This window comes from Diospyros lotus, chromosome 11, assembly GCF_014633365.1.
Source record: "Diospyros lotus cultivar Yz01 chromosome 11, ASM1463336v1, whole genome shotgun sequence".
NCBI classification, from domain to species: Eukaryota; Viridiplantae; Streptophyta; class Magnoliopsida; order Ericales; family Ebenaceae; genus Diospyros; species Diospyros lotus.
Window position 1 is genome coordinate 4254042 of NC_068348.1, and position 15411 is coordinate 4269452.

Below are 15411 nucleotides of genomic sequence, written 5' to 3' on the forward strand. Positions count from 1 at the left end.
AGTACGCTCACTTTTTAAGCCTAGCTCATCCCCTCATCGCTCGAGAGGTAGTAAGGGTGTTTCTAGACCAAGTGGGAAAATTATATGGGCCGCCTTAGGTAATTGTTTCTGACAGGGACAATTTTTACAAGCCTACTTTGGAAGGAGCTAATGAAGTCCCTAGGAACCCAACTACATATGACTTCTTCTTACCATTTGTGAAATGGATGGACAGACATAACAGATCAATCAATGCTTGGAGATTTATCTCAGTGTGTGCTTAGTGCATTCCACATGGTGGCACAAATGGCTACCCTTAGCACAATAGTGGTACAACACCAACCACCATACCGCTTTGAAGATGACCCATTTTGAGGCACTTTTCGGGTATAAGCCACCACTGTTACCCATCAATGGGAACCATAACCTGATGGCCATTGTAGACAATTACTTGGCTCGGAGATAGCAAGTAGTACAGACCTTAAAGGAGTTGGCTAATGCACAAAATCAGATGAAACAGTATGCAGATAAGAAAAGGAACGAGTAGTCTTTTCGATGGGGGATAAGATGTATTTGAAGCTGAGGGAAGCCCAATTGAAGGCTCTATCACCCCGGACAATGACCAAGTTCAGCTCAAAATTTTATGGTTCTTATGAGATAATAGCTCAGGTGGGCAAGGCTTCTTATAGACTACAATTACCAGAAGGCTCTTACATCCATTCCGTATTTTGTGTGTCCCTCCTTAAGCCTTCTTCAGGCAGTAACCATGTCAGTTCTGATCTACCCCTAGTAGCTCAAGTCCAACAAGTGTCTGAATCTATAGCCATTGTGGGCAAAAGAGTTATCTACAAGCATAAAATACCTATCACATAGGTGCTCGTCCGTTGGTCTAACCTCCACCTTGAAAACAACACATGGGAGTATTTGCTCCATCTATTGATGGAGTTTCCTAAGGCATAAGGCAATTGGATTACTCTGAACCTTCTTGAGGACAAGAAAGGCTCTCATGGGGGGCGCGGGGGGGGGGGGGCGAAATTGTCACATGATCGAAGGAGGGACTTAGGCGTGGGAAAGAGTCATGGTATTTTTGTAATAAAAGGGGAAGGGTGGTTATGGATAGGAGGATGTAGAAGATATGACAGTTAGAAAGAAGGATGTAGAAGCTTGTAATTCAAATGTCGACGCCAATCCACAAAGGATTGGTATATAAGCTAGTAGCCGCGGACCTTAGCAGTAGGATTGAATACAATTGAATTCATTTTCCCTCTCAACTTTCTCTCTCTTGTTCTTCTCTCTCTGCATCCTTCTACTTTGCCAATCCAGCACAATTTCCACTGAATTGCGAGCGAATTATCCTTGTCAGAATTGGATTCTGACATTCCAGTCCTTCAAAATCTTCTCAAAATTTTGGACTATATATATAAGTTGGTTAAAGTAAGAGAAAAAGGAAAAAATAATGAAGTGATTGGACTAAAATGAAAAAACTAAAAGGTATTGTTAAATGAGGTGGCAATCAATGAGAGATGAAAGGAGTATTTCTCAAAACTATTCAATGAATGTGGAGAAACAAGTATTACTTTTGGACATCTTAATAATTTTGAAAAATATAAGAATCATATATTCTGTAGACATATTTATCAAAAACAAAAATGAAGCAAGTCATCAAGAAAATGAAAAATAATGAAGTGATTGGGGCGGATAATATTCCAATAGAAGCATAATAATGCATGAGAGAAGAAGTCATTTTATGTTTAATGAAATTATTCAATATGATTAACGAATGGAGAAAAAATAGTGTAATATCTATTTACAAGAACAAATGAGATGTTCACAATTGCGACAAAGGGATCAAACCAATTAGCCAAATTATGAAACTTTGGAACAGCTTGATTATTAAGAAAATAAACCAAGGTATTTGTTTGAAAATTAATTTGTGGCTTCATGCCAAGTAAGTCAACATAAAAGGTACATATTTGTTGAGGTGTCTAATGGAAAGGTCTAGATATATATACGTATATAAAAGATTTAAAAGTGATATTTATAGATTAAAAATAATTATGATGAATCCCCAACCCCTCCCCAATCACCACGCAAGCAAACAAAAAGAATTTTATGGAGGGTTTTAGAGAATGAGATAGTTTGAATTGCTTATGTAGTAGTTACTAAAAATGTGTATCATGAAGCAACAATATGTGTTGGATTTGTAGAAAAGATATTGAGGTTTTTCCAAGTATAATTGGACTGCCTCAAGGATTTGCATGGAGTGCTTATTTCTTTGTCCTAGTGAAGGATGAACTCTTTAAGCGTATGCAAGAAGAGGTGCCTTGGTGATATTATTTGTAGATGTTGTTGTCTTGGTGAATGAGATCAAAGAAAGCGTGAATACTAAGTTCACCTCAGAATCTAAAGGCTTCTAGTTGAGTAATAAAAAACCAAATAGATGACATGTTAATTTAGCAAAAATAAGTGTCAATGTTGCTATCATGAGAGTTGAAGGTTAAGTCATCTCAATGAAAGAAAAGTTCAACTATCTTTGCTCAATTATTCAAAAGTTAAGGCATGATTGTTAAGAACGAGGAGTGTTGTCAATGTTTTATGCAAGTAAAATTCTTTCAAAGCTAAAAGAAGGTTTATCAGATGACTATAAGACCAACTCTATTATATGGTACATGATATTGGGAAATAAAGGGCCAACTTGTGCAAATATGAGCATAAATGAAATGAGAATATTATGGTAAATGTGCTCCCATTCCAGAAAAAACATAATTAAACTGAGGTTATTTGCCAAAAGGTCAACAACATAAGCTCCTAAAGATAGTTTGGTCATAGAACAACATATCAAGCCATAGTCCTATAATGTGTGGTCAGCAACATTAATTCTAGCTCTTTCCAGACATTGTTATCTATGGGATATCTTCTGGGAGGTCGTTATAACTCTTGAGAAACAGACCAATAGATGGTCATGTGAAGAGTGTGTGAAATGCAAGAAGTTGGTAGTGAAAGAGGTAATGGCATTCCAAGACAAACATGGTGAAAAGCTGTTAGGGATGACATGGATTATATTGGATGTGGAGAGGATATGATCATAGATAAAGATAATTAATGAGTTAGAATCCACATTGTCAACTTGACCTAGTTGTAATAAGGCTTAATGTGCTGTTGTGTTTCCACTTACCATTCCTTTGCTTCTATTTGTGACTAGCAATTGAATAGACTGATTAATATTTTGCTTGACAATACAATTACTTTAATCTATGTGAGGAATTTAGGTTTAAAAAAAGGAGCAACATTGTTCTTGCAAGATTTGCATACAAAAGCAAGCATTTCACTTCCCTTTTTTTTTTTCGTTCTCTTCTATCTTTCCTTGGAAAAAGTCTATGGGAATTTTTTCATTGATTTTAATGCTTCAATTTTCTTATGGTGAAATGAAATCCTTCTCTATGTGTTAACTACGAATGTGGTGTATGAACGGTATTTTCACCTTTCTTTGCAAGTTTGGCTTCCCAATATGATTTCTTTTGATTGATGGGTGTTTAAAATCATATATTCATTTGAGTGATATGCCATCAGAATTCATGGCCTGAATGTGTACCTGTATACTCTACTACAGTCTTCAATACTCAAGGATTATAATTTGATTTCATCTAACTTCCTTTCTTTCTCATGATAAGATGAGTGACATTTATATTGTTTAACTGTCCTTTAGAGATTGGAATTTCTGTTCAAGGGTCTTGCTTAATCTGCAATTTTTTTTTAGATATCATTGAGTATACCGAGTGTATAATTCAACCACATTTGTGGACTGATCATCTGACATGTGTCACTTAGAACACATAATGAGTCTATAATGGCGGAAGCATCAAATTAGCATTTCAATATCGAACTAAAGGAAAATATGAAATTTGCTCTATATGTAAATTGATCGCAACTAACCCACCTGTTACCCAGCAAAGCTAAGTTGAACTCTAGAGCTAGCCTTAAAACTCAGAGATCTTGGTTTTTATTGGTTCACCTTGGGATTATTAACTTGTACGGGTCGGCAAAAAGAAAGGGGAAGAAAACAAAGAAAATGAACAAGGTTGAATGAGCTATGTCTTACCATGAATGGTGGATGGTGGGAGCCGCTGAGGATTCTATTCTTCACTTTGAGCAAATTTACCACAAAATTCTGCATTCTTTGGTGGTGATTTATTGGAATGTAAATCTAGCAATTCTTTTCACAACATGTTGCCTCAAAAGAATATGTACGTGTGTGTATATATTTTGTATATATTGATTGATTGATTCCTATTATCTGTATATTTGTATCTTGCAGTTGGGTGGCTCAAACTGATTCTTACATGGAGCGGCTTGAAGCGAGAACAGTGCTTGATAATTTTTGGTTTCCTTATCCGATTTTTCTTGTTTTGGTTGATTTCATCAAATACTGAAAGTCTAGAGAATAACTGATTTACTTAGCTGAAAAAAAGAAAAGAAAAAGTCCAGACAAGAACTGTTGTATTGCACAAGGATTATGACTAACTGTTACCTTAACTGCCCGAACCGCTTAAAAGGAAAGGAAATTGAAATATTGTATCACAATTGGCTTCCCCAACTTACATATAATTGTTGAAGTATTGAAACATTGAAATATTACTATTATCTGTTGCCCATCCAAGTTTATTGTTGAAGACAGTATTTCTTTATCTTGGATATAATTCTACTTCTAGAGATTTTTTACTTGTTTGTTAGCTGCTCTTTAATTGTCTATTCTTTATCTGAATGAAACATGGAGTTGTCTTTATCAGATGGGGGCATATATTATTATGGCCATTTTGTGTGTTTCTGTAGCTGTTTTGAGGAGCTTTTGGTGTTGTATTTCTTCCTACTTGCTGATTTGTTAATTCAGGGAGCATATTAAATCTAGAAGGATCGATGGATCAAGCAGAATTGCTATTTTAAGATGGTTTTGGGATTGCGAGAAGAAAATCCATAGACAAATATGTTATAGGCGTGTAAATGAAATAAAGAAAATATATAGCAAAAAGAGAAGACGAAAACAGCTTTAGGGGAAGCTTTTAAATGTGAAATAGAATATGATAGCCTTATAGAACTAAGATGTGTTTTAAATATTTAAATGGGTAAATAGGCAACCTATTGCCAAATCTTTCTCTATGAGGAGATCTTAAGGAAGCCTATACTGGGTTAAAAGACGTTTAACAACGTCTACACGGGCATGGCACAGTAATAAAACATTAGAAGGATAAATTAGAGCATTAGAGATTCGAATCTTTGTGGAGATAGGGTTATGGTGTATTTTATCATCTTTTTGGAAGTTCTATTCCCGTGACATAAAAGGAGGGTCATGGGGAGAATAGTCGTTTCTTAAAAATTCATTCCGAGTGTATATAGGTTGTGATCGTATCTAGATTTACTCAAAGAGGAATGCTACTCTCTCCAAAATTAGTCATGGACTAGTCAAGTGAACCTCGAAACTTGAGTTATAAAAAAAAAATAAAAGTCATTTAACAATTAATTATTCACAAAGTTAATAGTAAATTTAAGGTGTATTTTTTCAATTATCCCGCTTTAAATCTATAAATAATATTACCAAATCCTTTTAATTCATGTTCCTATAGGTGCCTCTGGCAAAAGTATACCATTGTTAAGTTGTTAACCTAGTAGTCTTCAAAGAGTATCATACTTTTGAGGGGTTGTTTAGTTACAAAGATGTTTTTCGATTTTCTATTGTCAGTTTTCTAATTCAGCTCCATTTTTTATCAAAAATTTGAAAAACTGTTCAATTGTTAAATATTAAGAATATATTTTCATCTTGAAAATTGGAAGAAAAAAAAAAACAAACAGCTATATAAAACATGTTTTTAACTGTTATACAATGTAATATATAGTTATTAATAATATTATCATAATATTAAGATATTAGTAATTGGATTATTATTATTATTATAGGATTAATATGATTGATATAATATTCAGGATATTGGTAATAGTATACTTTTTATTATATAATTTATTAGTAGCATTATTTTGTTAATTAAAAATAAATTAGATTGATAATATTATTAATTAGGATTACCATACAACATTCATAATTTTATTAATATATGGTATTAATGATAGTAATAAATGATGATATTATTTATAGTTTTTATTATTTTTTAAAAATTAGAAATTTTATAATAGTAATATTGTTGTTATTAATATTTTGACTGCTTATTATTAGAAAATATACTATTTACTGATATTTTAATTATTTATAATACTCATTTTATATTAATATTGTTGCTATTGATATTTTGACTATTTACTTATACTTTTTATCATATTAACATTTTTGGTATCATTAATACCATAATATTTATTTATTAGTAATCAATTTTAAAATTCTACTGTTGTAGTGTAATTCACATTTTTATTACTATATTGATATTATTATTATAATTACAATTGAAGTACCTAAGAAAATGGGCCCAAGTCTAGAATAAGCCCAATAAAGCAAGCCCAAAGAAAAAGGCTAAGGGTCTTCTCGAGTGTCTCTCTCAAGTCCTATAAATATTGTCTTTGAGAGGGACCCTTTGAGTTATAGATCATCAATAATGTGTTAACTCACTTCTCAAGTTCGACTAAAAATTTGGTACAGATGAATTCAAAAGATATAGATATTATTTCATATATTGATATTCAACCTTTATAAATAAGAAGTAATCTATCGAATTGATGTAAAAACTTTTACATAAGATACTTGAATATTTATTTGTCTTTCGACATAAACTAATTTAAGTATTGGAGAGATCGCACAGGAGACAATCCGTGTCCCTGGCTATATTTTATTTTATAAATCTTCATGAGACTAAAGATTAAAGACAAATACTCTCTCACAACTATAAATTTATTTTTATATCTCGACAACAATAAAAATTAATATTGATTTTTATCAATATAAAAAAAATTGTTGAAAATTGTTTTTCATTTTGTTGAAAATTAGTGAAGAAAATTTAAAAAACAATTTTGAGTAGTTTTCTAACTTCAGTCTAAATTTTGAAAATTATAAAATTGATTTTTTTTTATTTCCCACTTTATGGAATTTTTATCTTTCAACATGTTCTCTAACTTTTGTTCTTTTATGATGTAAGTTCTCAAAAAATTAAAATTATTTTCCACAAACTACATCGCAATATCCACTTTAATATCAATTGATAATAATCCTATTCAAAATTATGAATTATGAATTTTAGATAAAATTATTACAAATTTTATTAATTTATGAAAATAATTTATCAAATTTATTTGTTGGTATAATATTTTTAATTTTTTATTTAAATTTAGGCTTGAACTTACTCTAAATCCCATTTGGGCCTAATTAAAGGGTTAAATTCGGGCTGGCTCCAACTAGCCCATTGCCCTTTACTATTCTGGGCTTCCCATGGCCCATTGCCCACTTTTGACTCGATTTAGGTCCAAATTGAACCTATTTTTTTCTACCACGAACCACTTGTCTTGAGTATTATATATACCTGTTTCCTCTTAAATTGTCTTTCTCAACCTTATTTGTCTCAAAAATTTCCCAAATTTTTCCATAACCCTTTGGATACTTTGAAAGGATTTAGTGTATGTTTAATATTATTGTTGTTGTAATCGAAATATAATAATAAAATTTTTAGTTAGAAATTGTCTTTTTGTTTTTTAGAGTTTACAAGATAGAAGATAGTCAAGGGTGTAAGGTGTCTCTTGTGTGAGTCTTCTAATGCTTAAGTCAGTTTAGTCAAAAGAGTATATAATGAATTTCTAAAAAAATTTTGACATACTTGAATAAGAGAAGTTACCTTTTATTTAGAGAGGTGATGATAACACATGGCAAAATTTTCATTCCTTTCGAAGTTTTGAATTTAATCTATCAATCTTTTTTGCTCCAACTTTCCTGACAAAACTTCGAAGGTTAGTTGGGAAGTTCCAATTAAGAATGCATGTGAAGGGATCTTTCTGAAGACATTCAGGCCTCCTAGAGTACACTATTAATGCTTAGGAACAATATTTTAAAAATCAGACCGAATAGCGAATCGGTTTATTAATTGAGTCACGGGTCAATTGGTCTAATCGGTTAAATCAGAGTGATCTGACCAGATGATATGGAGGCATCAAATCCTCTCTACCTGCAAGTCATGTGGAGGCATCAAATCATCTTTCCCCTTTTCATAATGTATATATCCTGCAAGTCATGTGGAGGCAACCCTATATTTTCTCCACACAGTATTTACAGTGAAGGCATCTCTTCCAGCTCTCACTCTTGGCCAATTCTCTCACCATCAAATGCTCTTTCCCCCTTTCATCTTTGTTCAATCCCTGAAACTCCTCGCACACGATCTCATCGTGCCAAGGCACGTAGCACTACGTGCAGAACAATCTATGGCAAATTGGACACTCTGATTGCTTTATCATTGCCCCCTCATCGTTCACCCACATTGTAGAACAGTCACGAGCAATAGAACTTCTCAAAGGTCGGAATCACAAATTCGCACAACTACTCATCCCAATGCGCTGCCATTTCTGCAAACACCCTTGGTTGGCACTCGTCGAGTTCCAGCATGTTACTGCACACCAGGCTTGTTTTATACCCTGCAATAAAAACTAGGGTCAACCCAGTTTCAATTCTGATTCGATTTGCTGGGTTACCCTGATTTTGACCGGTTTAAATGAAAGTCAATAATATATATATATATATATAATCGGATTAGATGGCAAACCGGTTCTTGATTTAACTGATCGAACCGGCTGTCCAATTTTTAAAACATTGCTTAGGAAAGAGAGTTATTGGAGGGTCTGGGAGACTTTTTTTGAAAGGTCCCCAATCCTCTGTGGCTTTCTCTTTTGTCCTTTAAACTCTTTTGGACTTGCTTTTTTGAGCTTATTTTTAATTATATTTTTAAAGTACAATTATTTCTTACAAAAATTATAAAAAAATGATGTTTAGTTAAAGTAAAAACTAAGAAGCCCTATGTTTAAAATAAAAAACACATCATTGTCAAAAGTAAATGTCTATATAAAGTGGAAAAGAGTTATTTAATATGCATTTAATAGCACTTTAACTTTTTAGTTCTCAATTTTAATTTTCATAAGAAATGGGTTATTTAATAGTGCTTCAAGTTATTCATTATCACTTTCTATTGATTTTTTTATTTAAAAAATATTATTTGGTGTTTTTGAATTATTTAATTTATTTTTTATTTTATGTAATTTTTTATATTTGTATGAAAAAATATTTTTTATATATGAAAATTTTCATAAAAATATAGGTATATAATTTTTATTAAAATTATTTTATATCATAACAAATGAGATTTTAATTTAAAATATTTGTTCCAAATACTTATTCAATATACTAGTGTTTTTTTTAATTAATTTTGCATATCTATAGTATGATGATAGATTGTTAATCAAATTATTGGTTACTTTTAACATTAATAAATACAATATCAAACTTCGACACCAAACATGATTTTTATCGATACTATTTTTATGAACACAATATAGTAATACCAAATAAGCCGTTAAAATAACTTATGTTTCTCTTCATGTTGCAACCTATCTACGAAATCTTGTAACTATGATAGTCCATAAAACCAAGCTCGTTTAGGACCAAAACAATGACATATGGGTCTATTGGCTCTATTAGGTGAAAACCTAATTTTACCCTTGCTTTGAAAGAAATAAGGCCTCGCTCAACTCGTCCATGTCGAGTAATTTGAGTTAAACAAACTCTCTCAAATAAGATTAATCAAACTTTTTGGAGTCGACGCGATTGGCTTTGGTTAAATGGGTTTGACCATTCTAGGATCAACAACCCCAACTTATTTAAGGAGTGTGTATAACTTAATAGTTTGCGTAATTTATACAATTTCAATTATATAACAATTAGTAATCACCAATAAGAAAAGTAAGAAATATACCAACAACAATAATTTCTTTTTTTTTTAATTTTTGGTTGGGAGTGTGGTAAACAAAGTTGATGATATTTTAATTATTTTAAAGATTTTATTCTAAATCATTAAACAAAATTGTGAATTTTGTATCTTCACAATGAACTAAAATTCTTAGTTTTTTGTGACTAAAGAAAAAACACAAAATATAAAAAACTTGGTTTTTGCAGTTAGTCAGTTTAGTGGTTTATTAATAGTCAAAACCCAAAGCAAATGACTTTAAGAGATTTTTAAAATTGTCAAACTATAATTGACTATTTCTTTTGCGATATGACAATTTGATAGTTTAGGTTGGTTTTGTTGGGTTAGTTTGAACGGTTTAAATTTTTTGGCAAAATACATATTTCACTCTTTGTATTTGTATTTGTTTTTTTCATTTAGATACTTGAACTTTTTGTTATTTTAATTATACTCATAAACTATGTTTAATTTATTATCCTCAACAAATTTATTGAGGTATGTAATTAACTTGAAATTACATAATTAAGAGATATAATTAAAATAACAAAAAGTTCAGAGGTACAATTGAGTCGAAATTATATAATTTAGGAGTGTAATTGAAATAATAAAAAATTTGAGTGTCTAAATAAAAAAAAACATACAAATACAAGGATTAAAATATGTATTTGATCATTTTTTCTTGCTCGTTTTTAGCTCATTCCATCTGGGTAATAAATGCCTCATCCTCTAGGCACTTTTCCTCAAGCATAACCTAGACCTCTTTTAAGGCAACTATCTGGCCCTCGTAAGAATTCTTGTCATTTATTAACTCTTCAATCTTCTCCGACACCATCTCTGGTTTGGTAGCACAATTCTAGTTGCCTCCTATAACAAAAACAAATGAAATGTTATAACATAAAAGTAAAAAATTAAAAGCAATTTAAGAAAATAGGGTTACTTGACAATAAAGACAAATGATCTTACTAAAAAGAAATAGTTTATCAAAGGTTCTAGTACTAAGGGCCAAAGCATTGAAATGCTTACTAACTCGAAGTACTCTACTAAAAGAAAGACAAACTCACTATAATAAGAATAAAGAGGTACAAATGTAGAAAAAAAGAAAAAGAAAAAATATATATAAAGCAAATGAATCCCACAAGTGTACTTCACTATCACTCCATATAAAGGTATTATTATTCAAAAGGATTTGTAAGAAAGGTTTCTTGGTTGGAGAATCAAGTATCCAATGCTTTTCTATAATGGAGAATGCTTACCTATATATGAAAAGAAGGTGTGGCATGGACAATGTCACACATGTATGATTTCTTAGAGGATACACAGTGTGACAATGGTTTGTCATAGTGGTTAAGCCTTTCATTTTCTAACAAATTGGTGTAATGAACTAACTTAAGCCATGAATGATGCTTGAAAAGAACTTGTTGGGTTCAACCAATCCCCTTCACTTGAGATACACATATGTTGTAAACTCATATTCTACTTGAAGGATAAGCCAAGAAAACCCAACACTTGGCAACCTATGAGACAAAGAAAAATAGGTTGATTTGGCTTTACAAGAGGCCATGACAAATATAACACCTAAGGATGGCATTGCATACAATTATTTATTTAAACAAATATCATATTTCTATACATGTCTCTTGTTAAACCATTATATGCGAGCAAATATAAAGATTCAATAAGAGACCATAACCTAAGATGGTCTTACAGGAGTTCTAGGTCTAAAGACAAGTTCCATAAGATACCCATATACTCGCTACACTCAAAGTTATCACATGTGCTCATGTACACACAAAATTACGAATAAATGCAATCTATGTTATGATGTTTTGCTTTTGATATGATTTTGATAATAAAAATAATTATATTTTGATGAAAAAATTATTTTATTAATAGTTAGTGCTCCAAATTATTTTTATATATTTTATTAAGTATCAAAATGAAAATTAATTTTATTAATAAGCAAATCTAATGCCAAAATATTGAGCCAACTTCCTCTATTTAATTAGCAATTAATTTTTTAAAATTAAAAAAAATATTTTGAATAAATATACAAATTTTAATACCTAATTATTTTAAGATTAATTTATAAAATATTTTTGTATGTATTTTCAAAAATGTTATTTTCACTAAAATTATTTTTCAAGTAATTTTAAAATACATAAAGATTTATTTTTTAAAAAAAAATCGACGTTACAGTACCTGCAAACAATAACCATGAATAGTAAATTCAACCGTTGTAAATAGTAAATTCGACCTTTGTGAATAGTAAATTCGATATTTGTGAACAATAATGTTATAGTATTTTTTGAATGCTTATAAATAGCTCCAAACTCATTTTGGAGATCATTGAATTTCACATCCAAAGCACTACAAAGCTCTCAAACACTCTTAAACTAATTTTTAAGCATTCTAAGGCTCTCGAAATTTCATCATCAATCTATCAAAGAGTCACAAGGTAAGAGGATAAAGGCATTTCAAGTATATTCTAAATTTTCTCCATCAAAGGTTAAAAATTTATATATTTATATTTTATTGTCTTAAATATTTGTACTTAATTGTTCTATTTATTTCTCTCTCACAAAGGCTTTACATTAATATTGTATTAAATTGTTATCAAGTCTTGTAATTATTTTAAGAGATTCTATATCTAAGAGATTTATCTCTTAGAATTTATTTGTTGTATAATCTCTTGTATTTACCTTGCTCATATAGCTAAAAGGAATATATTACTTATAGGATGATTGTTATTCCTAATTTGTTAGTAGAGGGTTTGCTTGTTTAACCGAAATGTTGTAAATTCCTAACTTATTGCTAAAGAGCCTATTTGGAGAAGCAGAAGAATTAGAGTGGATTAGACTTGAGTTAAACTGAATCACGATAAATTACTTTTATCTTTCTCTTGCTTTTGTTCTTGTTTTATTTATTGTACCAAGAAATTCCTTATTTGCTTTAGAATCTCATTTTTCATCAAAAATGATTTCAAATTCAATCAAATTTTTAAATAATCCAATTCACCCCTTTGAGTTATGGGCCATTGCTATATAATTATAACATATTAAAGATATAAGCTCCAATGTCTAGTGCACACTACAAAACCCTTGACATATTACAACAAAAGTCTTTTATGTTTAGTGTGACCTATCCCTTTGGCATCTTGTGGACATGGATGCATAAGTCCTTGATGTCTATAATGGCCACGCCCCAAGCATGTTGTGAACACACAAAAGTTCAAACCCCTAATGTTCCCCTTAGCTTAACCCTTAGCTTCTTGCGAATATGAAGACATAAGTCCTTGATGTTTTATCACTACTTGGCCCTTTGCATCATGCATGCATGAATGAATGTATAAATTTGATGTTTCAGTGTTACCTGGCCCTTAACATCCTGTAGGCATGAAGATATAAGTCCCTAATCCTTAATGGGCATAGCACAACCCTCAACATGTTATGCGCATGAAGAAATAAGTCCCTGATGTTCTAGTGTGGTCTAGCACTTGGTACCTTGTAATATGAAGACATAAGTTTTAGATGTTTCCCCCAAGCATTTTGTGGGGATGAAGACATATGCCCTCCATATTTTGACATAACCTACCCTTACACATCATGTGGGCATGAAGGCACGAGAGACTAATGTTTAGCATGCACAACCCTACCCTTGGCATGTCGCTAGCATGAAGACTTATGTACTCAATATTTGCACAACCTAACCCCCAACATCCCATGAGCATAAGTAGAGACCTGTCCATAGTCCAACAAGGGACATAAGTCCTTAATGTCCATTACATGCCTATTGGCATAAAGACATAAGTTTTTTATGTCTAGAGTGTATAACACAACCCCAATATCTAATATTCACGAAGACATTAAGTTTTTTATGTTTTGGCGTAGATTAACCTCCAACATTATATAAACATGAAGATACGTGTCTTTATTATTTTAGTGTTACTTAATTCCCAACATTTTGTGATCATAAAAACATAAGGTCCTTACATTTGATGCACACAAAATAACCCCTTACATAAATAAATATGAAAAACATAAGTTCTTAAAGTTATAGCCTAGATTATAGTACTGTATAACATGAAAACATAAAGTGAAGGGTCGAGAGGCACTCTAGCCAAAAAAAAAAAAAAAAAACCATGCCTTTCCCAATCTCCTCGATGAAATATACACAAACATGAAATACTTGTAATTCATCTAGTTAAGTCACATAAAGACAACATGAAAATTTTATATTCTAAAATACGTGTTATGGAAATATTCTATAAAATATAAAATAAAAGAACGAATGAAAGGGAAAAAGAGCATCATCCATCCATCTAGGTTGTCTATTTACTAGGGCATAAAAAAATTTGTTATAAGTTGTCTATTTATTAAGGTGTCAAACCTAGTAATAACTTTATTAAAAGATAAAATATTTATAATATAAAATAATTTTTCTCGTAAGTATAAATACAATTTGTTTTAAGAAGTTAAGACTGTGTTCTCTTTACTTTTTAATTTTTAGTTTTGAGTTTTGAATTTATTTTCAATTTTCTGTTTTGATAGTTTATTTTTAAAAAATTGAAAACGTGTTCTCTTTGTTATTTTGAAAAACTATTTTTCAAAACAAAAAATTAAAAAACGCATTCTTTTTGAAATTTTGAAAATGTTTTTTTAATGATATTTTATTCAATAAATTTGACTATTCAGTAAATTATAAATATTTAATGTTAATATATTATTAAAAATATATATACATTTTAAAGTTAATGAATTTTGTAATATTTTTTTCCATTATAATAATAAAATATGAATACATAAATGTGTTTTGAGTTTAGAGTTTGTTTGGATAAAAACACTCAAAATAACTTTTTGTTATTTTGAGTTGTCTTTATAATTTTTTTTTATTTTCAAAAATGTATTTTTAAAAACAGTAAAGAGAACGTATTTTCATTATTTTAAAAAATTAAAAATTAAAAATGACTTGAAAACAGTAAAGAGAACGCAATTTAAATTTTTGCCAAGACACGTGAATATAGAAAAAGACGAGTAAAGAGTAAAACGGATTTTTTACTTTTTAACACCCTTGTAAATATTAAGGTCATTAATTATTTTTTTTTCCACGACAATAAGGTTTGTTTGGTATTGTTACAATGTGAAAGTGATATTAATGAAAACAATGTTTAGTAAGTAAGTGTAATGTTGTGTTTATTTATATTAAAAATGAATAATAAGCATTTAATTAGTATTCCAGTATTATACAATTTTTACTAAATTTTATTTTTTAAAAAGAAATGTAATTTAACTGTAGCAAAAACGTGCTTTGCTACCAAACGCCGTACAAACATCCAAAACGAAATATATGTGAAATTGAAAATCCACAAATTCAGCAATATGGGAGTGGGATTGACGACACTGTATCCAATCCCATTTAAAAGAATGAAGTAACCCACCAAAACCGTAATTAGGGCAACCGCCGAGGGGCACACTTGTCATTTCATCATCGGCTATCCGTA